Source organism: Neomonachus schauinslandi, chromosome 5, assembly GCF_002201575.2.
Source record: "Neomonachus schauinslandi chromosome 5, ASM220157v2, whole genome shotgun sequence".
NCBI classification, from domain to species: Eukaryota; Metazoa; Chordata; class Mammalia; order Carnivora; family Phocidae; genus Neomonachus; species Neomonachus schauinslandi.
Window position 1 is genome coordinate 117,648,215 of NC_058407.1, and position 24,040 is coordinate 117,672,254.

At 38.2% G+C, this 24,040-nt stretch overlaps 1 protein-coding gene across 1 annotated transcript in view; it reads right to left on the bottom strand.

Moving 5' to 3' along the window:
• MLLT10 (MLLT10 histone lysine methyltransferase DOT1L cofactor) overlaps positions 1-24,040 on the bottom strand; it is a 223,585-nt gene that overhangs the window by 100,603 nt on the left and 98,942 nt on the right. The gene's annotated exons all lie outside the window — the stretch shown is intronic.

Sequence of the window (24,040 nt, forward strand, 5' to 3'; positions counted from 1 at the left end):
AAAAAAAAAAAAAAAAAAAAAAAAAAATATATATATATATATATATATATATATATATATATATAAAGAGCAAAACATGCATAAGATAACCAAAACTCAACCTAGGAGTAAATATAACTCAGCATAAAGGTATTTCTCAAAACTGCCCCATGCTAAATAAAACTTACTTTTTTACATAAATTCATACAAAATTCAAGAATGAAACGACAAAACAGAAAAAAAGATAAATCAGGGACTGAGAACCAAAGTAATTTAAAAACTAAGAGAGAACAGGTAAACGGAAACAGCAAGGAATAGAATAAACATTGCTGAAAATAAAAACAGTGCTAAAAGGCTTGAGATAATCAGAGTATACAAATGAAAAACAGCAGATATTAAAGCAGTTGAGAGGAACTAATAGCGAGGATGTAGAGAAAGGGGAACCCTCTTACACTGTTGGTGGGAATGCAAGCTGGTGCAGCCACTCTGGAAAACAGTATGGAGGTTCCTCAAAAAGTTGAAAATAGAGCTACCCTAAGACCCAGCAATTACACTACTAGGTATTTACCACAAAGATACAAATGTAGTGATCCGAAGGGGAACCTGCACCCCAATGTTTATAGCAGCAATGTCCACAATAGCCAAACTATGGAAAGAGCCCAGATGTCCATCAACAGATGAATGGATAAAGAAGATGTGGTATATATATATACACTGGAGTATCAGCCATCAGAAAGGATGAATACTTCCCATTTGCATCAACGTGGATGGAACTGGACGGTATTATGCTGAGTGAAAGAAGTCAATCAGAGAAAGACAATTCTATGGTTTCACTCATATGTGGAATATAAAAAACAAAACAGAGGAGCGTAGCGAAAGGACAGGAAAAATAAAACGAGACGAAATCAGAGGGAGAGACAAACCGTAAGAGACTCTTAATCATAGGAAACCAACTGAGGGCTGCTGGAGGGGAAAGGGTGGGCATATGGGGTAACTGGGTGATGGACATTAAGAAGGGCACAGGATATAATGAGTAACATAAGACTGATGAAAGGGGCGCCTGGGTGGCTCAGATGGTTAAGCGTCTGCGTTCGGCTCAGGTCATGATCCCAGGGTCCTGGGATCGAGCCCCGCATCAGGTTCCCTGCTCAGCGGGAAGCCTGCTTCTCCCTCTCCCTCTCCAACTCTCCCTGCTTGTGTTCCCTCTCTTGCTGTGGTCTCTCTCTGTCAAATAAATAAAATCTTTAAAAAAAAAAAAAAAAAGACTGATGAAAAATTGGGGCACCTGGGTAGCTCAGCTGGTTAAGCATATACCTTTAGCTCAGGTCATGATCCCAGGGTCCTGGGATCAAGTCCCACATCGGGCTCCCTGCTCAGCGGGAAGCCTGCTTCTCCCTCTCCCACTCCCCCTACTTTTGTTCCCTCTCTCGCTGTCTCTCTCTGTTGAAAAATAAATAAAATCTTTAAAAATAAATAAATCTTTTAAAAAATTTTTTAAAATAACATTTAAAAAAAAAACTCTACCTCTGAAACTAATGATACACTATATGCTAATTAACTAAAAGTAAATTAATTTTAAAAAGAGAGAGAGGAACTAATACCTACAGAAAACGAAGATAATCAAACATAAGGATAATTCATGTCCCTAAAGTAGAGAATCCAAGGAATGGGGAAGAAAAGATGTATTCAAACATAAAAGTTGACAAAATAAATGCATTCTGAAAAACTCTGTTATAGAATGTTTAACAGCAAGACTTCCTGTAATTAAACTTAGTAGAATACAAGGGGGAAAGTGGGCAGGGAGGGGGACGCCAGGGATTGTCTTTGGTCTTCTGCACGGCAATATTCCAGGCCCACTGTTTAAATTCTTAGGGGAAAGAAAGTGTGACCCAATGATATTATATACACCCAAGATATATAAATTCTAAAATGAAGGCAAGAAAAGATGTTCCACTATGAAAAAACTCAAGAGAAGGTCCTAAGAACTTATTCTTGAAAAAAACTTGACAATAAAATTCAGCCAATTTAAGAGATGATATCAAGAACTTATTGGAGAAGCTGTGGTAAAAGAACTGGTAGTGACCATCTAACAAATTTAAATACAAAACAAACCTAAAAAAAAACTCTGAGGAAGTAACTGTTTACAAACCTGAAAGATGTAACATAAACATCTTAAAAAACAACAAACTGGATAGCAGGAAACGAATGAAAGCAGCACGAGGATGTTAAGGCTTTCATAGCAGGCCTTGATATAGATTTTGAAGCATTTAATTAATAACAGAACATAATAGTTTGCCACCAAACAGTAATTATACATAAATCTCTTCCTTGTAGATAAAGTTCCTGATTTTCTTTGGCTAATCACTCTCTCATATCCTCATGAAAGTGGCCTCATACTCCAACCCGGACGTGAACATGGGTGTGTCTGAGTCAATTAAGATAAATCTATTCTCCTCAGTCACTGGCTGCTTTAAGTCTAGGAAAGGTTGAGGCTGGGATAATAAAATAGAAGGGGGCATTTTCTGTGACACAGCTGTGAACATTCTTTTCTCTCTTTTTAAGATTTATTTATTTGAGAGTGCGGGAGCACTCGCACACAAATGGGGGATGGGGAGAGAATCTTGAAGCAGACTCCCTGCCTGAGCACAGGGCCCCAACATGGGGCTCAATCTCATGACTCTGAGATCATGACCTGAGCTGAAACCAAGAGTCAAGAGTCCGTTGCTTACCTGACTGCACCACCCAGGCGCCCCCCACTGTTCTTCTCTTTCTTAATAAGGTATTCCCTTCCTGCCATCAGATGCTCAGGTATTAAGCCAAGATGAACAACTGCAGCGACCTGGCAATCATGCCTAGAAAAATCAAGAAAACCACAAAAAACACAACAGTGCCCTGCCACTCTTGGATTGGCTATTGTCAAATTAACCAATCTTAGAAAAGTCTAGTCTCTAAACTTAGGCAAAAACAGCAAATTCCCTATTGCTTTAGCAATATTCTATTATAGCTGAGAGCATCTGAACTGGAAAGATAATGGTTTTGTTTGGGTTTGTAATCTCTTTTATTACACTTCAAGTTGTATTTAAGGAAATAACATCTCTTGTAAGAAAATTTTATTTGAAGTTCAATAATGTTACCTATTTTACTTCACTTTCTTTTTCTTCTATATAACCAGCTAAATCGGACTTTAATGTTTTTTAAATATTAATAGCATTACATCATCTTAACAAAATAACTTTTATCAATCTAACCATCCTAAGTCTTTCCATATATATGTATAAAAATGACATCTAGAAAGCTTACTTAGTAAGTAATGATGGCTATTTCTGAATGGTGGATACTGGAGTGGGTGTTTGGTATTCTTTTTTAATTAACCTGCAATTTTTATTTATTTAAGATTTTATTTATTTATTTGATACAGAGAGAGCACGCGCACACACAAGCAAGTGGAATGGAAGGCCGAGGGAGAGGAGAAGGAGGCTCCCCGCTGAGCAGGGAGCCCAATTACTTGCAGTTTTTAAAAGCTCTGCCTTGTTTGAATTTTTTGTAATGACATATGGCTTAACAAAAAGAATAGCTAAAATGAGGTATGCCAGCTATTCACCAAACCCATTTCTTTTTCTTACTAAGAATATAACTAGATACTTCCCAGCTTCCTTTACAGTTATATGTGGTCTTTACGTTCTAGCCAAATGCAACCTAAATGAAAAATGATGTAATCACCTCTGGGCATGGTCCTTAACAGCCCCAACAGTTTAGTGTCCATGTTCCTCTCTCTTCCAGAGATCAATGCAAATGACCATCACAGCCACAGAAGCAACATCAAAAAGAAGGCTAAGTCACAAGATGGAAGGAAACTAATTTCCTGATTCATGACTTGGAAAAAAGCTGTCTGCCAATCAAGAACACCTGTTTTGGACTTAGTTGTTAATGAAAAATAAACACTGTTACTAAGCCAACACATAATTTGAGAATTGTTACGTGTTGGGAGACAATTTTATGTGAATCTCTGAAGTTTTCTCTGCATGTCTTGCGAGTGAGGCAAAGACTTACCGGTTGTTTTGGACTACCTTTTCAAGGTTGTTTGTATAATGAACAGACTCAAATGAGAGTGTCTCCTTTAGGAGCAAAGGGCAGCCATGCTTACTATCCATTACAAAAGATTCAGATGCCCTAAACTTGGGGTTCTTCTACGGCAATGCAACAGACTGCATGAGCAGATGTCATATGGCCCTCTCTGTGTTGCCCTATGGAAACTGGGTCTTGGGGGAATGGTGCAAAAATCCTGATCCTAAGGTCACTGTGAGTACTGTGCAATTAACTGTCCTTCATCCCTGAGCCAGGATCTCCTGTCTCCTAGCTAGTTACAAGTAGGGTAATCATGGACCTCTTACCTAGCTCATGACAGCTTGGTGATGAGAACATGATGCTGTCAGAGATACGGCTTTCTGGAAGAGGAAGGGTAAGAGCATCACAGGCCAATTAATGAAATCTAAGGAAAGTGGGGATAGTAACAAACATATTAAGTACACCGTATGGTCAATCAGGCAGTAAATAAATGGTCCTCTATTTTATTGCTTTATTAGGAGAAGGTTTTAAGGAGATAGTTGCAGGCTGAGAAGATAGCCATCTAAATGATGTCCTGGTGGTTGTTAACCCTTTTCCAGGTAGGAGGACTTCCTTGACAATCTGGCAGTTGGCTTCAGTTCCATCCAGTTGTAATAATAAGACTCATTATCAATATAGATTCATCCTTGGTGGACAAAAGGCTCCAACCCATTTCAGGTAACAGTTACACTGACCTCTACTGAACGTGAAAGGAGGAAAAGCTACCAAGTAACCATAACGGACAGACGTGAGGCAAATCGAAGAACTCTCAATTAAGAATAAACTAGTACTGGGGGCGGAGCAAGATGGCGGACGAGTAGGAGACCTGGATTTCATCCGGTCTCAGGAATTCCGCTGGATAGGGATCAAACCATTCTGAACACCTACGAACTCAAAAGGAGAGCCTGCAGGGAACAAAAGCTCCCAGAGCAAACCCAGGCAGATTACTTAGCCCAGACCGGCAAATTCTGCCTCCAGCAAAGACATCTGGGAACCACGGCAACAGGCCCCTCCCCCAGAAGATGAGCAAGAACAGCCAGCCAAGACCAAGTTTTCTGATCAATGAGACCGGCAGACTCCAGCACTAGGGGAATACTGCACATAGAATTCATGGCTTTTTTACCATGATTCTTTAGTCTTTTAAAGTTAGGTTTTTTTTAACTTTTTTTTTTTTTTAATTTTTCTTTTCCCCTTTTTCAACCAACATCTTATCAATCCCTTTTTTAAAAAACATTTTTATTTTTCATTTTCAGAGTCATATTCTATCCCTTCAGAGTAATTACCCTTATTTTTGGCATATATATATATAAGTTGTTCTCTCTTTAAAATTTTGAGATAGTTTCTTTTTTTTTTTTTTTAAAGATTTTATTTATTTATTTCAGAGAGAGAGAGATAACGAGAGCAGGAACACAAGCAGGGGGAGTGGGAGAGGGAGAAGCAGGCTTCCCGCCGAGTAGGGAGCCCGATGTGGGACTCGATCCCAGGACCCTGGGATCATGACCTGAGCCGAAGGCAATGCTTAACGACTGAGCCACCCAGGCACCCGAGATAGTTTCTTCTAACAGATCAAAATATACCCTAAATCTCTAGTGTATGGCTTTGTTCTAGTCTCCTGTCTGATAGCATTCTCTCCCTTTTTTTTTAATCCTCTTCTCTCTTTTTTCCAACTTCTTATCAATTCCTTTTATAAAATTTTTTATACTTTTCATCTTTAAAGTCATATTCCATCCCTTCATCATATCAACCCTCATTTTTGTACATATATTTTTCTTTCTTTAAAATTTTGGGAGGCACTTTCTTCTAAAAGACCAAAATACACCCAAAATCTAGTGTGTGGCACTGATCTATGCACCAGCCTGATCATATTTTTTTTTTGTTTTGTCCTGTTTCTGTTTGTTTTTATCTCTTTTTTTTCTTTTTCTTTTTTCTTTCTTTCCCTTTCTTTCACCCCGGTTTCAGATCTTTTCTGATTTGTTTAGAGTATATTTTCTGGAGACGTTGTTACCCTGTTAGCATTTTCTCTCATTCATCTATTCTCCTCTGGACAAAATGACAAGACGAAAAAAATCACCTCAACAAAAAGAACAAGAGGTAGTACCAACTGCCAGGGACCTACTCAATACGGACATTAGTACAATGTCGGACCTAGAGTTCAGAATCATCACTTTAAAGATACTAGCTGGGCTTGAGAAAAGCATGGAAGTTATTAGAGAAACTCTTTCTGGAGAAATAAAAGAACTAAAATCTAACCAAGTCAAAATCAAAAAGGCTATTAATGAGGTGCAATTAAAAATGGGGGTGCTAACTGCTACAATAAATGAGGCAGAAGAGAGAATCAGTGATATAGAAGACCAAATGATGGAAAATAAAGAAGCTGAGAAAAAGAGAGAGAAACAACTACTGGATCACAAGGGCGGAATTCGAGAGATAAGCGATACCATAATACGAAACATTAGAATAATTGGGATCCCAGAAGAAGAAGAAAGGGGGGGGGGGCAGAAGGCATATTGGAGCAAATTATAGCAGAGAACTTCCCTAATTTGGGGAAGGAAACAGGCATCAAAATCCAGGAGGTACAGAGAACCCCTCTCAAAATCAATAAAAACAGGTCAACACCCCAACATCTAATAGTAAAACTTACAAGTCTCAGAGACAAAGAGAAAATCCTGAAAGCAGCTAGGGAGAAGAGATCTGTAACCAACAATGGCAGAAACATTAGATTGGCAACAGACCTATCCACAGAGACCTGACAGACCAGAAAGGACTGGCAGGATATATTCAGAGCACTAAATGAGAAAAATATGCAGCCAAGAATACTATATCCAGCTAGGCTGTCATTGAAAATAGAAGGAGAGGTAAAAAGCTTCCAGGACAAACAAAAACTAAAGGAATTTGCAAACACAAAACCAGCCCTACAAGAAAAACTGAAAGGGGTCCTCTAAGAAAAGAGAGAGCCTAAAAGCAACATAGACCAGAAAGGAACACAGACAATATACAGTAACAGTCACCTTACAAGCAATACAATGGCACTAAATTCATATCTTTCAATAGTTACCCTGAATGTAAATGGGCTAAATGCCCCAATCAAAAGACACAGGCTATCAAATTGGATTAAAAAACAAGACCCATCGATATGCTGTCTGCAAGAGACTCATTTTAGACCCAAAGACACCCCCAGATTGAAAGTGAGGGGCTGGAAAACCATTTACCATGCTAATGGACACCAAAAGAAAGCTGGGGTGGCAATCCTTATATCAGACAAATTAGATTTTAAACCAAAGACTGTAATAGATGAGGAAGGACACTATATCCTACTTAAAGGGTCTATCCAACAAGAAGATCTAACAATTATAAATATTTATGCCCCTAACATGGGAGCAGCCAATTATATAAGGCAATTAATAACAAAAGCAAAGAAACACATTGAAGACAATACAATAATAGTGAGGAACTTTAACACCCCCCTCACTGAAATGGACAGATCATCTAAGCAAAAGATCAACAAGGAAATAAAGACTTTAAATGACACACTGGACCAAATGGACTTCACAGACATATTCAGAACATTCCATCCCAAAGCAACAGAATACACATTCTTCTCTAGTGCCCATTGGAACATTCTTCAGAATAGATCACATCCTACGTCACAAATCAGGTCTCAACCGGTACCAAAAGACTGGGATCATTCCCTGCATATTTTCAGACCACAATGCTTTGAAACTAGAACTCTATTAGAAGAGGAAAGTCAGAAAGAACTCAAATACATGGAGGCTAAAGAGCATCCTACTAAAGAATGAATGGGTCAACCAGGAAATTAAAGAAGAATTTAAAAAATTCATGGAAACCAATGAAAATGAAAACACAACTGTTCAAAATCTTTGGGATGCAGCAAAGGCAGTCCTAAGAGGAAAGTATATAGCAATACAAGCCTTTCTCAAGAAACAAGAAAGGTCTCAAGTACACAACCTAACCCTACACCTAAAGGAGCTGGAGAAAGAACAGCAAATAAAGCCTAGACCCAGCAGGAGAAGAGAAATAATAAAGATCAGAGCAGAAATCAAAGAAATAGAAACCAAAAGAACAGTAGAACAGATCAATGACACAAGGAGCTGGTTCTTTGAAAGAATGATTGTTAAACCCCTGGCCAGACTTATCAAAAAGAAAAGAGAAATAACCCAAATCAACAAAATCATGAATGAAAGAGGAGAGATCACAACCAACACCAAAGAAATACAAACAATTATAAGAAATATTATATTATGAGCAACTCTATGCCAGCAAATTAGATAACCTGGAAGAAATGGAGGCATTCCTAGAGATGTATCAAGTACCAAAACTGAACCAGGAAGAAATAGAAAACCTGAACAGACCTATAACCACTAAGGAAATTGAAGCAGTCATCAAAAGTCTCCCAACAAACAAAAGCCCAGGGCCAGATGACTTCCCAGGGGAATTCTACCAAACATTTCAAGAAGAACTAATGCCTATTCTTCTGAAACTGTTCCAAAAAATAGAAATGGAAGGAAAACTTCCAAACTCGTTTTATGAGGCCACCATTTCCTTGATCCCAAAACCAAAGACCCCATCAAAAAGGAGAATTACAGACCAATATCCTTGATGAACATGGATGCAAAAATTCTCACCAAAATACTAGCCAATAGGATCCAACAGTACATTAAAAGGATTATTCACCACGACCAAGTGGGATTTATCCCTGGGCTGCAAGGTTGGTTCAACATCCGCAAATCAATCAATGTGATACATTAACAAAAGAAAGAACAAGAACCATAGGATCCTCTCAACAGATGCAGAAAAAGCATTTCACAAAGTACAGCATCCTTTCTTGATCTAAACTCTTCAGAGTATAGGGATAGAGGGTACATACCTCAATATCATGAAAGCCATCTATGAAAAACCTACAGTGAATATCATTTTCAATGGTGGAAAACTGAGAGCTCTCCCCCTAAGGTCAGGAACGCGGCAGGGATGTCCACTATCACCACTGCTATTCAACATAGTATTAAAAGTCCTAGCCACAGCAATCAGACAACAAAAAGAAATCAAAGGCATCCAAATCGGCAAAGAAGAAGTCAAACTCTCACTGTTTGCAGATGATCTGATACTTTATGTGGAAAACCCAAAAGACTCCACCCCAAAACTGCTAGAACTCATACAGGAATTCAGTAAAGTGGCAGGATATAAAAACAATGCACAGAAATCAGTGGCATTCCTCTACACCAACAACAAGACAGAAGAAAGAGAAATTAAGGAGTCGATCCCATTTACAATTGTACCCAAAACCATAAGATACCTAGGAATAAATCTAACCAAAGAGGCAAAGGAATCTGTACTCAGAAAACTAGAAAATACTCATCAGGAAAGAAACTGAGGAAGACACAAAGAAATGGAAAAATGTTCCATGCTCATGGATTGGAAGAACAAATATTGTGAAGGTGACAATGCTACCTAGAGCAATCTACACATTCAATGAAATCCCCACCAAAATACGATCCACTTTTTTCAAAGAAATGGAACAAATCATCCTAAAATTTGTATGGAACCAGAAAAGACCCCGCATAGCCAGAGGAATGTTGAAAAAGAAAAGCAAAGCTGGTGGCATCACAATTCCCGACTTCCAGCTCTATTACAAAGCTGTCATCATCAAGCCAATATGGTACTGGCACAAAAACAGACAAAGCGATCAATGGAACAGAATAGAGAGCCCAGAAATGGACCCTCAACTCTATGGTCAACTCATCTTCGACAAAGCAGGAAAGAACGTCCAATGGAAAAAAGACAGTCTCTTCAACAAATGGTGTTGGGAAAATTGGACAGCCACATGCAGAAGAATGAAACTGGACCATTTCCTTACACCACACACAAAAATAGACTCAAAATGGTTGAAAGACCTAAATGTGAGACAGGAGTCCATCAAAATCCTAAAGGAGAACACAGGCAGCAACCTCTTCGACCTCAGCCTCAGCAACTTCTTAGAAACATCGCCAAAGGCAAGGGAAGCAAGGGCAAAAATGAACTATTGGGACTTCATCAAGAGAAAAAGCTTTTGCACAGCAAAAGAAACAGTCAACAAAGCCAAAAGACAACCGACAGAATGGGAGAAGACATTTGCAAATGACATATCAGATAAAGGGCTAGTATCCAAAATCTATAAAGAACTTATCAAACTCAACACCCAAAGAACAAAGAATCCAGTCAAGAAATGGGCAGAAGACATAAACAGACATTTTTCCAAAGAAGACATCCAAATGGCCAACAGACACATGAAAAAGTGCTCAACATCTCTCGGCATCAGGGAAATCCAAATCAAAACCTCAATGAGATACCACCTCACACCAGTCGAATGGCTAAAATTAACAAGTCAGGAAACGACAGATGTTGGCAGGGATGCAGAGAAAGGGGAACCTTCCTACACTGTTGGTGGAAATGCAAGCTGGTGCAACCACTCTGTAAAACAGTGTGGAGGTTCCTCAAAAAGTTGAAAATAGAGCTACCATACGATCCAGCAATTGCACTACTGGGTATTTACCCCAAAGATACAAATGTAGGGATCCGAAGGGGTACGTGCACCCCGATGTTTATACCAGCAATGTCCACAATAGCCAAACTGTGGAAAGAGCCAAGATGTCCATCGACAGATGAATGGATAAAGAAGATGTGGTGTATATATATACAATGGAATATTATGCAGCCATCAAAAGGAATGAGATCTTGCCATTTGCAACGACGTGGATGGAACTGGAGGGTGTTATGCTGAGCGAAATAAGTCAATCAGAGAAAGACATGTATCATATGACCTCATGGGTATAAGGAATTCTTAATCTCAGGAAACAAACTGAGGGTTGCTGGAGTGGGGGGGCGGTGGGAGGGCTGGCGTGGCTGGGTGATAGACATCGGGGAGGGTATGTGCTACGGTGAGCACTGTGAATTGTGCAAGACTGCTGAATCACAGATCTGTACCTCTGAAACAAATAATACAATATATGTTAAGAAAAAGAAGAAGAAGAAGAAGAAGATAGCAGGATGGGAAGAATGAAGGGGGGGAATCGGAGGGGGAGACGAACCATCAGAGAGGATGGACTCTGAAAAACAAACTGAGGGTTCTAGAGCGGAGAGGGGTGGGAGGATGGGTTAGCCTGGTGATGGGTATTAAAGAGGGCACGTTCTGCATGGAGCACCGGATGTTATGCACAAACAATGAATTATGGAACACTACATCAAAAACTAATGATATAATATATGGTGATTAACATAACAATAAAAAATTTAAAAAAAAGAATAAACTAGTATTATGCTCATAATTTTTTTTTTTTTTTTTAAGATTTTATTTATTTATTTGACAGAGAGATTGACAGCGAGAGAGGGAACACAAGCAGGGGGAGTGGGACAGGGAGTAGCAGGCTTCCCACTGAGCAGGGAGCCCGATGTGGGGCTCGATCCCAGGACCCTGGGATCATGACCCGAGCCGAAGGCAGATGCCTAATGACTGAGCCGCCCAGGGGACCCTATTATGCTCATAATTTTTCATCACAAAAGCTTTCCAATCTACCTGTTGCCTGAAAGACTTAGTACAAAGTAATTCCTTACGTACTGTTGGTTGACCTAAAACTTATTAGTGCCTATTTTGTTCCCATATTTGAGTAATACACTTCATGATGAAGTAAATGGTTAAACAAAGTAAAAAACTGAATAAAAACATTTTATAATTTAAACACAAGTAACTCTGTATTTACCCAGAAAACCTTATACATGAACATCCAGTCTCTCATTATTTTCTAAAGCCATGCTCTCCAATATGGTATCAACTTGCCACACACTGCTATTTAAATTTAACTTAATTAAAATTAAACTAAATATTCACTACCTCAGTCTGACACATTTCAAGTATCTAACACGCAGATGTGGCTAGTGGCCACTGTATTAAACAACACAATTACAGAAAATTTCTATCAATGCAGAAAGTTTTTTTGGACTGTTTGGTCTAGAACTTCATACTAAATCAATAAAATTTACATTTGAATACACTCCCACTTTTTCTCCAATGTAATTTTCAGACAATAATCAGTACACAAAGCTTACTTCATAATAATCAGTGTCAGGTAGATAAACAAAGGGGCCAAAGACCAAGTAACTTATAATGAAGGTAACAAAACTACTACAGAGAAGAAACAAAAAACAAAGTGATGGTAAAAATGTGGAGAAACTGGAACCCTTGTTGGTAGGAATGTAAAATGGTATAGCCATTGTGAAAAAAAGGTTGTTCCTCAAAAAATTAACCACAGAATCACTATGTCTGATTTAGTCTGACATAGTGATTCTATGTCTGATTTAGTAATTCCAATGCTAGGTATATACCCAAAAGAACTGAAAGCAGGGGTGAAGAGATATTTATACACCTATCTTCACAGTAGTATTCACAATGGCTAAAATGTGGAAGCAACCCAAGTGTCGATCAACAAATAAATATGCAAAACGTAGTACATACATACAATAGAATATTACCCAACCTTAAAAAAAAAGAGATAACTCTAACAAGACACAACATGGATGAACCTTAAGGACAGTATGCTAAGTGAAATAGGCCCATCACAGAAAGCCAGATACTGTATCATTCCACTTATATGAAGAATCTAAAGTAGTCAAACTCCTAGAAACAGAAAGTAGATGGTGGTTGCCAGGGGCTGGGGATGTGGGGGGGGGTGGGTGGGGAGTTATTATTTAATGGCTACAGAGTTTCAGTTTTACAAGATGAAGAGTTCTGCAGATGGATGGTGGTGATGGGCACGCAACAATGTATTTAATACACTGAACTATGCACTTAAAAATGGTTAAGACAGTAAATTTTATGTTATATGTATTTTACCACAATAAAAAAAATTAGCAGGTAGAACTAACATAGAAATTTATGGCCCATGTCATTATCACTATCATAGAAGTGAAATAGCTTGTACCGAGAAGGGCAAGGGGCTGGAGAGCTACCCCCAAATGCTTATATAATATATTCTATTCTGTCTATAAACTACATACTTTTTTTTTCACCCATTCTCCCCACTTAAATGAAATGCCATAATTAAAAGTTTGAGATTGGTTTGTTTCTGATATTGCCTTTTTTTAAAAAAGATTTTATTTACTTATTTGAGAGAGAGCGAGTGACAGACTGAGTGGGAGTAGGGTGAGAGGGAGAAGTAGACTCCCTGGCTGAGCAGGGAGCCCAATGCAGGACTCAGTCCCAGGACCCCACAATCATGACCTGAGCCAAAGGCAGACACTTAACCGAGTGAGCCACCCAGGCGCCCTGATATTGCCTATTTTTGAAGTGAAAAACAAAAAAAATCACTTGCTTTTAAAATACAGCTATTAAAGGGGCACCTGATTCAGTCAAGTGTCCATCTCTTGGTTTCAGCTCAGGTCATGATCTCAGGGTCCTGGGATCGAGCCCCGCATCGGGATCCCCACTCAGCAGGGAGTCTGCTTCCCCTCTCTCTCTCTCTGTCCCTCCCCCTGCTCATGCATAATCTCTCTCTAAAATAAATAAATAATAAAATCTTTAAAAAATAAAAAATAAAATACAGTTACTGTGACACAAAAGATTTGGTGAAACAGTAAAGACTTGTAAAACTACTTTGTACTGCTTCTGTCACAAATTATCACTTGAGGTTAAACCCCCCCTTTAAAATTCTAAGTGAACCTATGATAGATATCATGAATCAGTGATAAAACTACCTCATACAATAAAATAAGGTAGTAGCATATAAAATTAACATATAAAGACCAATAATTTTTATATACACAGACAATAAAATTAGATATACTAAAAGAAAACTCCTTTTAAAATAAGAAAGAAATTAGGGGTGTCTGGGTGGCTCAGTCAGTTAGGCGTCCGACTCTTGATTTCGCCTTGGGTTGTGTTCTCATCGGTCATGAGATCAAACCCCACATCTGGCTCCTCACTCAGTGGGGGGTCTGCTTAAGATTCTCTTCCTTTCCCTCTGTCCTTCTCCCAACTTGTGCGTGCGCGCCTGTGCACTTGCGCACTCTCTCTTTCTCTCAAATAAATAAATCTTTTTAAAAAGTAAGAAATTAAAATAGTAAGAAAGGAAATATGGTGGCAGCAGCATAGCTTCTCAATCTTTCTGAATCCCCACATAGAAAGAAACAACTTAAACAGGAAAACCAATGGAATTATATTTACAACAAAACCGAGTGTTCAGAATATTGCCATGAACTCCAAAATACAAGCAGGTTGGGACAAAGCACTACAAGATGGCATGGTAACAGTATTTGTGAGGGGGAAAGGAAGAAACAATTAAACCCCCAAATCATCAACAGTCTCCACTGGAAAGAACTAGGGGCCAATCTGAGAAGAGCATCTGAAACAATGAAGGGTTTTGCACTTACCAATACTGGATAAATGCAAGAGGCCTACAGGGAAGGACTGATGTAACATCTAAAATTAACCTTCCAGGCAGGGGTCCATTGTAAAACAGGGACCCACTCCAAATAGAACTGGTTTCTAAATAACATCCCCACTAAAGGATATGACATGATGATCCTTTTTTTTTTTTTTAAAGGTTATGATGCACTGTGAACAATACACCACTTATGTGGTAATTCTATCAAATATGTTTAACATGGATCTGAACAGGAGGTTTAAATAAATAATACAAATCCCAATAGAGGGACATTCTGTAAAACAACTGGTCTGGACTCTTCAAAAATGTCAATGTCATGAAAGGTAGAAAAGCCTGGAGACTGTTTTAGATTATAGTAAAGAGAAATAACTAAATGCAATATCTGATACTTTGCTGAATCCTGGGTCAATTTCTTTTCAAATCAGCTATTAAAGGACATGATCGAGACAAAAGGAAGTATTTGGATATGGACGATATGTTAGATAGTGTTTATACTTCCTAAGTAACTATATTTCCTAAGTAAAATATTTACATTAATGTTATATCAGTATTATTTGTAACTAATATTAATAGCTAATGATTAATATAGTACATGATTTCATATTATATTAATATATTTCCTAAGTAAGATAATTACATTACAGCAATGTAGAAGGATGTCCTTAGAAGATGTCCCTATTTAGAGATGAAGTCTCACAATGTGAGCAATTAATTCTCAAATGGATACATGACAGATTTTTTTTAATGTCTCTGTACTTTATGTAGATGTATAGAGATGAAGATAAATCAAATGTGGTAAAATGTCAACAACTGCTGAATGTAGGTTAAACCTACATACTTGTTCATTGTACTGCTCATACAAATTTTCTATAATATTAAAACATTTTTTTTTAAAGATTTATTTTTATTTGAGAGAGAGAGTGTGCACACATATGTGCATGTGAGCAGGGGGAGGGATAGAAGGAGAGGGAGAGAGATAATCTCAAGCAGGCTCCATGCTTAGCACAGAACCCAACATGGTGCTTCATTCCACAACCCGGGGAACATGACCTGAGCCAAAATCAAGAGTTGGACACAACCTGGGGCACCTGGGTGGCTCAGTTGTTAGGAGTCTGCCTTTGGCTCAGGTCATGATCCCAGGGTCCTGGGATCAAGCCCCGCATCAGGCTCTCTGTTCGGCGGGAAGCCTGCTTCTCCCTTTTCCACTCCCCCTGCTTGTGTTCCCTCTCTCGCTGTGTCTCTGTCAAACAAATAAATAAAATCTTAAAAAAAAAAAAAAAAAAAGAGTTGGACACAACCAACTGAGCCACCCAGGTGTCCCTAAGCTAAAAATAAACTAGTATATAAACTATTTAAAAAACAAACTCTAAAAAATATTTAGATAATACAGTTTAAAAAAAAAAGGCAAAAGCAAATATGGTATAGGCATAATTGGTAACACCTTGCTGAATTTTCTTCCAACCTTTTATAAATAAAATACTTAAGTGAAATTAATTTTTCTAATGAAAATAAATTTAAAGTGCACGCTTTTGTATACTACATCTTTCATTTATATAAAAACCCCTTCGCCCATCATTTCAATTTTAAATCATGATTTTAAATGTAATAATATTAACTAACACCTTAGATATTATTGAGTTGTCTATCTGGACACCAGGTTTTCAATTCACACTTTAAGAAGTGCAAAGGCATTTTACATGTATTAACTCACTTAATTTTTACAACCCTATGAAACTAAATACCAGTATCACCTAGATGCAATGAGAAAACTGAGGCACAACATATCCCATTCCACTGATATGTCATAACTTTTCATCTATTATTGGCCATTTTATCATTTCTAAACACTAGCTACTATAAGGGTGCCTGGGTGGCTCAGTCGTTAAGCGTCTGCCTTCGGCTCAGGTCATGATCCCAGGGTCCTGGGATCAAGCCCCACATGAGGCTCCTTGGTCGGCGGGAAGCCTGCTTCTCCCTCTCCCACTCCCTCTGCTTGTGTTCCCTCTCTCGCTGTGTCTCTCTCTGTCAAATAAATAAATAAAATCTTTAAAAAAAAAAAAAAAAACATTATAGCTACTATAAGTAGCTAAATAGTGATAAATAACCACATATATATAAATCTTAAACTATATATCTAATACTTATTAGGGAAAAGAATATGAACTTTAAGCTCCCTGACATGCCATATGTAATAGATTCTAAGTAACTTATTTAAATCTCTAAGATGGACATGTATATTACAATGATCCTATGTCATAGTTTATTTGGCATCCTTTCTTTGGTCTCTTGTTTTTTTTTTTAAGATTTTATTTATTTATTTGACAGAGAGAGAGACAGCAAGAGGGGGAACACAAGCAGGGGGAGTGGGAGAGGGAGAAGCAGGCTCCTCGCAGAGCAGGGAGCCCGATGTGGGGCTCAATCCTAGGACCCTAGGATCATGACCTGAGCCAAAGGCAGATGCTTAACCGACTGAGCCACTGGGGCACCCCTCCTTTCTTTATTCTTAGTGGTATGTATACATCAGCAGCAAATCAAATTAGAGAAAATACAGTAAACAGCTTTTCAGAAACTTCCACCTATTTATTCTTAACACTCTCACTGCTTGTAGCTAAGTTTCTGAAATATATAAAAGTCAAATGAAGAGAGCACAGAATTTTAAAAATACAAACTGGGTTTTCTCACAGTTATGTTCCCAAATATGTAATTTTGGACAAATTGTTTAGTGTCAGTGTGACTCTAGGTTTTTAATTTGTTTTCCTAGGAAATGAGCATGGCATACTGAATTCAGTAGATGCTTCATAAACACTTATCAAATTTAATTAACATTCATCTCCTTATTTCTTCATCTATGAAAAAGGAAATTAAACTAGTTTAATATAGATAATATATTAACAAATATTTGTATTATTATTGTAGAACAATTTGTTATAGTCACTTAATCTCCATAATGCTATGGTTTTAGAGAGCTGGAAATTAACTCTAAACACCTAAATGCATTTAAGCATTTTAATCTTTTTATTTTGTGCAATCTTAACCTTACAAAAAATGGTAACTCTATAGACTAAAGAACTTAGCCCTCAGCCAATTCAATTAGTCATTAAATCCGATTCCATGGACATGCCATTTAATTGACGCACACTTTATTAATGTTTGTCTTCAACATCTGAGTTCAAGAAAAATTTCAGGGATGCCTGGGTGGCTCAATTGGTTAAGTGTCTGCCTTCGGCTCAGGTCATGATCCCAGGGTCCTGGATTGAGTCCCACATAGGGCTCCTTGCTCATGGGGGAGCCTGCATCTCCCTCTGCCTGCCGCTCCCCCTGCTTGTGTGCTCTCTCTCTCTCTCTCTGACAAATAAAAAAATAAAAATAAATTTAAAAAGAATAATGAAGTGTTTTTAAAAAAAAGAAAAATTTCAAAAAGGTTATTCACACCAACTTGTTAACTTTCACTTTTCATCTTCTTTGACAAGGTATCTATCTCTCTTCTAAGTTACAAGCTCTTCAAAAATCTCTTCTCCCAAACATTCACCAGCCTAATACATTTTTTTAATATTTTATCTTTAGTAGACTCCATGCCCAAGGTGGGGCTCGCACTCATCACCCCGAGACCAAGTGTCACATGCTCTACTGACTGAGCCAGTGAGGCGCCCCCCCAAACATTCACCAGTCTAAATAAGAACATCCTGGAACAATGTATAAGAGTCATAAGAAAAAAAAAAAAGATTCATTAAGAGATTCTTTGCATTAGCATTCTTTTTAAAACATGCAAAAACTTCACCATGTGTACTAATACAAAAGAAAAGCTAATTTTTGTAATATATCTGATTTATTTTTTAAAGAAATGTGATTATTAAGCCTCCAAGTAAAAGTCAGAAGGACATCTGAAAAATAACCCATGGACTTTGGAATCAGGCATACTTGGTCTTGAATCCCGGCTCTGTCATTCACTAATAGTTATCTCTTGTTTTTGTCTGCCCATTTTTTTCTTTAGGTAATTCTTCCCTATTCCACGTGGTCTATATATAATATATATAATAGAATCTTTAATCTGGGTTGCTTGTCTTTTTATTATTGAGATAGAAGAATTTTTTTTAAAGATTTTATTTATTTATTTGACAGAGAGAGACAGTGAGAGAGGGAACACACGGAGGGGGAGTGGGAGAGGGAGAAGCAGGCTTCCCACTGAGCAGTGAGCCCGATGTGGGGCTCGATCCCAGGGCCCTGGGATCATGACCTGAGCCGAAGGCAGACACTTAACGACTGAGCCATCCACGCACCCCTACTCCACATGATCTTGGTAAGACCTTCAAACCATAGTATCCCAAAAGCCCTGACCACAAGAGTGGATGGGTTACCAAAATAAGGCTAATCCTAGGTGGACAAATCTCATAATCCCCAAACATCCTCAATTCCAGCGGTTTTCACTTCAATTCTCTCTTCTTCGATATGCCTATAACAACATCTTGTGCCAAAAATTATGAAGGGTCTAATATCATACTTGCAATCTAACAAGTTAGCCTGCCAGTTTCATGGATGCTTGAAGAAGACACAAGACTCCTGGGTTGTACACAAAGGGCTTTACCACTCACAGCAACAGCAGTAGCCAGAATGCCAGCAATTCCATGGGCTCCCCAAACCCCAATTCTGACAGGATGACTTGAAAAGGGCCAAATGACACTTGCACACATAGTGGGTTGTGTTACAGAAGAAGAACCGTGGGCTTAGGGAATCTAATTCTGAACAGTAAGCAAGCCTGCTGTCATTATCCCAGAAAGAGATACTATCTCTGTATTTTCCATGGCTGTAAGCAAATCTGCCCTTTGCTCTTAATGATGTTGCCTCCATTTTCCAAGGCTGTTCATTACATAAACAACTTCGAAAAGATAATCTGGAACAAAGGCAGTCAAGGCCTCTATTCACAAGATGTGTACAAATGTGAGAGACCCATGGAGATTTGTCTTGCAACAGCTGAACCCAGAACAGTCCAGTGAAATACTGAACCACCATGATCTATACTTTCTCCATACCTTCCTGTTGATTCACACTCTTACTTGTTCTTGGACCTCACTCAGTCTTCCATGCCCTTGCTCCAACATTTTGTCCAAATCTATGTGACCCTGTTCCCTAGTTTCACTTACATCTATTATCCAACCTTGGATCTCGTGAGCCACTACTTTAAACACTTGTGAAAACAACAAACTTGTTTCCTTTTCCTTATCTTTTTATCCAATCTACCTAGCAATATCTCCTTAGGAATCTGTCCATACCTATTTTCTCTGCTTCATTATCCAGGTGACCAAGTTATTCACCTAAATGCGTCTTTCCTTGTTCCTCCCGCAATAGGGGAAGACACAGTATTCTTATTGTCCACTACTATATCTTAATATCACATATTCCTCCAGTTATTGCCCTATTTCTCTCCTCTTCTTGACATCCAAGATTCTTTAAAAGAGTTAAATACTCTCATGATTTACATTTCCTCATACCTACTTTATTCATTTACCAACTTCAATTAGCTTCTCCTCTGACCATTACACTGAGACGCCTTCTCAACAAATTCTTTAGCACTGAATCCAAAGGACATATATTGTTTGTGCCTTATATTAGTTGATCTTTCATATGCAATCTAAATGCTGAGCACTAACTTTCTTGAAATACACACTTCTCCTTAATTCCAAAACATACCAGGTCTCTTCTAACTTTCCTCCTGTATCTATGGCTACTTCTGATTTCCTCTGTAGAATCTTCCCTTCCCCATTACTGATGAAGAAAGTGAGAAAGGGAGAGAAGCTCTAATTTACAGTAGAGTGCCCATTAATGGATGTAGAATGAATTATGGGAAATCACCTTTTGTCAAACACTATTTTAGGTAGAACCATCAATGGATGCTAAAACTTGTGGGTGAAAATTTAATGGGAAACAGGGTATCCACCCAATTCTCAGGGTGTGGTACCCAGCCTCCAAGAGTTTCCCATGATCTTTGCCCCTAGGTAGTATCCAACGACACCGAACAGGTTGCTCTGTGTAACTAATAGAATACTGCAAAAATGAGTGTCTTAAGTGGTTAAAATGGCAAATGATATTTTATATATGTTTTACCACAAAAAAAAATGTTTTTTAAAAAAGGCATTCAACAAGGAAAAAAGACAATGTGTAACATCAGGGCTAATCACAAAAAAAGCTACAGCTTCCACCTTGCTCTCTATCTTAGATCACTCACCCTGGGGAAAGCTACTGCTATGTCATAAGGACACTTATGCAGCCAGAAAATGAGGTTCTTGCTCAGCCAGCAAAAACATGCTAGCCATGTGAATAAGCCATCATGGAAGCATATCCTCCAGTCTGAATCAAGCCTTCAAATGACTATAATCCTGCCAAAATTTTTACTATAATCGGATGAGAGACCTTGAGCTAGAAATACCCTAAGTCCAAATTCCAGACCCACAGAAACTGAGACAATAAATGTTTATTATAATTAAGCCACTAAGTTTTAGGGAAATTTGTTGTGCTGCAATAGGTAAGTGATTCAGAATTTGTTACAAGGAATGGGATGCTACTAAAACAAAAAACCTAAAACTGTGGAAGTTGCATGGAAATAAGCAATGGACAAAAGCTAGAAGGACTTTCAGACTATGAGTGAAAACCTAATGAATACTGAAGAGATGTTACTAGAAACCTTACGGCCTTCCATGTGGCTGCTATCCAGGGCATAAAAGAAAGTGAGAGAAATTTAATTGAAAATTAGAGGGAAAGGGGTCCCTGTTATATAGAAGCTGGAAGTTTAGCTACATTGTTGCCTATGGTAACACAGAAAATAGAAAGTGTATTTAATGAATTGGATGACTTAACCAGGTAATTTTTTAGGTAGTATGTTGAAAGTGCAATCTAATTTTTTACTTAAAAAAAAAAATACAGGAGTATAAACTAAATTAGGAAAGGCTACTTGCTGGTTCTGAAAATTCATATACTCTACAAAAAGCAAACAATATAAAAGTAAGGAATGGTTTCCAGAAAAAGACAAAACCTAGGCCACTCTCAGAAAACCATTCCATGAAAAGGTTGGAGCAAGGCTGTGACTGTAAAATCCATTAAGATGAAGGCAGGGGTGCCTGGGTAGCTCAGTCAGTTAAGCGTCTGACTCTTGATTTCGTTCAGGTCATGATCTCAGGGTCCTGGGATCCAGCTCCACATCAGGCTCCACACTCAGTGGGGAGTCAGCTTGAGATTCTTTCCCTCTGCTCCTCCCCCTACCCACGCATGCACGCATGCTCTCTCTCTCGAATAAGTAAATGACTCGTTAAAAAAAAAAAAAAACAAGGCAATGCCTCCAAGAACCTAAAACAGGGCTTCAGAGACGTCAAGGTCATGAAAGACAAAGAATGAGGAAATACTCCAGAATGAACAGACTGAAAAAACTAAAGAGACATGAAAACTAAATGCAGTGTGTGATCCTGGATTGGATTCTGGACCAGAAAAAAAGTTTCCCTCTTCAGTATGGATGATATTAGTGGGTGAAATTTGAACAGGACCTGCAGATTACCTAACAGCTCTATGAAAAATATTAATTTACTAATTTTGGTCAGTGTACTGTAATCAAGTAGGAAATTCCATTTTTTATTAAAACTACACATTAAAGTAGTACACTCAGGCTAAAGGGATATTGTATTTCTAATTTATTCTGTAATAATTCAGAAAAAGATTATAGAGAGAGTGAGAAAGCAGGAAAGCAAAGGGGAGTGGAGAGAGGACAAGCTTAAAATGTCAATATTTTGAAAATCTGGGTGAGTGATACAGAGAAATAATGTGTAATATTTCTCTACTTCTCTCAAAGTCTAAAATTATTGCAAAATCAAAAGTTAAAAAAAATTTTAAATCTTTCTGGCTGGCTGCCCAACACCTCAGAATGAAGAATCAAACTGGCATCACTTATAAAATTCCCCAGGAACTGGCCCCTTCTTAATGAAGTAGTCTCCTGTCACTCTTCAGCCCTACCAAACTCACATCCCAGGCATTCTAAACTGAAAGCCCTGCCCTCTCTTAACTCTCTGCACATGCAGAGAAGCTTAAAGCTTTAACTTAAGTGGAAGATTTCCAAAAGGAGAAAGTACACAAAAAAGGGAAGGGGATGACAGGTAACTCTCAATGCTGAAAAGTTTTAAAAAGATACCTAAAGAAGTAATGACAACCCTGAAATGAGAGTTTTATTCCTCTGAGGGCCACAGAAGTAGCCCAGTTCTTTTTTTTTTTTTTTTTTTTTTTGAAGATTTTATTTATTTGATAGAGAGAGAGAGGGAGAGAGAGAGCACAAGCAAGGGGAGCAGCAGAGGGAGAGGGAGAAGCAGGCTTCCCGCTGAGCAAGGAGCCCAATGCAGGACTCCATCCCAGGACCCCGGGATCATGACCTGAACCAAAGGCAGATGCTTAACATACTGAGCCACCCAGGCAGCCCAGCCCAGTTCTCTTCAAAACAATTAGTAGTCCTAAAGGAAAGGAAGTCCAGTCAATCCCTGAGGCTCACAAAACACTAACTGAAAAACCTACCTCCCACAAACACCCACCCAACATAGGCTAACAGTATTTACGTTAGCAATACCCACTTGGAAATTCATGCATTTCCACATAATACTGTCACTAATGGTGACTCTGTTGTAAAGTATTAGAAGTATGGAACTATACTTTTAATACATTATGGATTAGTTTAACATTAATGAGTGGGGAGAGGGTGTGTCTGAAGATCAAATGAACTGGTACAAGATTATCTCAATGTAATAAATAACCACTGATTTCTAAATAAAGACCTACAAATTAGGCTTCAGAAAAAAATCCTTTCTGAAGTTCAGAACATCCCAATACAACCACATATTGCCATGTCTGATACATCTCTGCATTTCCTAACCCTAGCCCACATCTCACTCTGTGGCAGTGTTTCTGTAACACAAAAATACTAGGCTTAAAAGAAAATTCTAGGGGCGCCTGGGTGGCTCAGTCGGTTAAGCGTCTGCCTTCAGCTCAGGTCACGATCCCAGGATCCTGGGATCGAGCCCCACATGGGGCTCCCTGCCCAGCAGGAAGCCTGCTTCTCCCTCTCCCACCCTCCCCGCTTGTGTTCCCTCTCTTGCTGTGTCTCTCTCTGTGAAATAAATAAACAAAACCTTAAAAAAAAAAAATTCTATTTTACAAGGACCATTCATCATCTTAGAAGATATTCTTCTTAAACAATACCTAATGATTCAAACTGTTTAATGAATGAAATTATACCCCTCCTCTACATAGCTTCAATTCATTTCAAACACGTACTTTGATTCCTTTAAAAATATATATATGCCAATTTTTCAATTTTTATGGAAACTGTCCTTTATTCAAAGTCGTATCTCACTATTAAATCTTCCTCTCTCCTTGTTGGGATTTCATAGTTAATATCTAAGCAGTATTAATATACCTTGGGTCACACAGAAATTCTCTGAGAAGCAAAAACTATGTACTTTTTAATTTTCTCATAGTTATATAAAAAGTTAACTTATAAATCG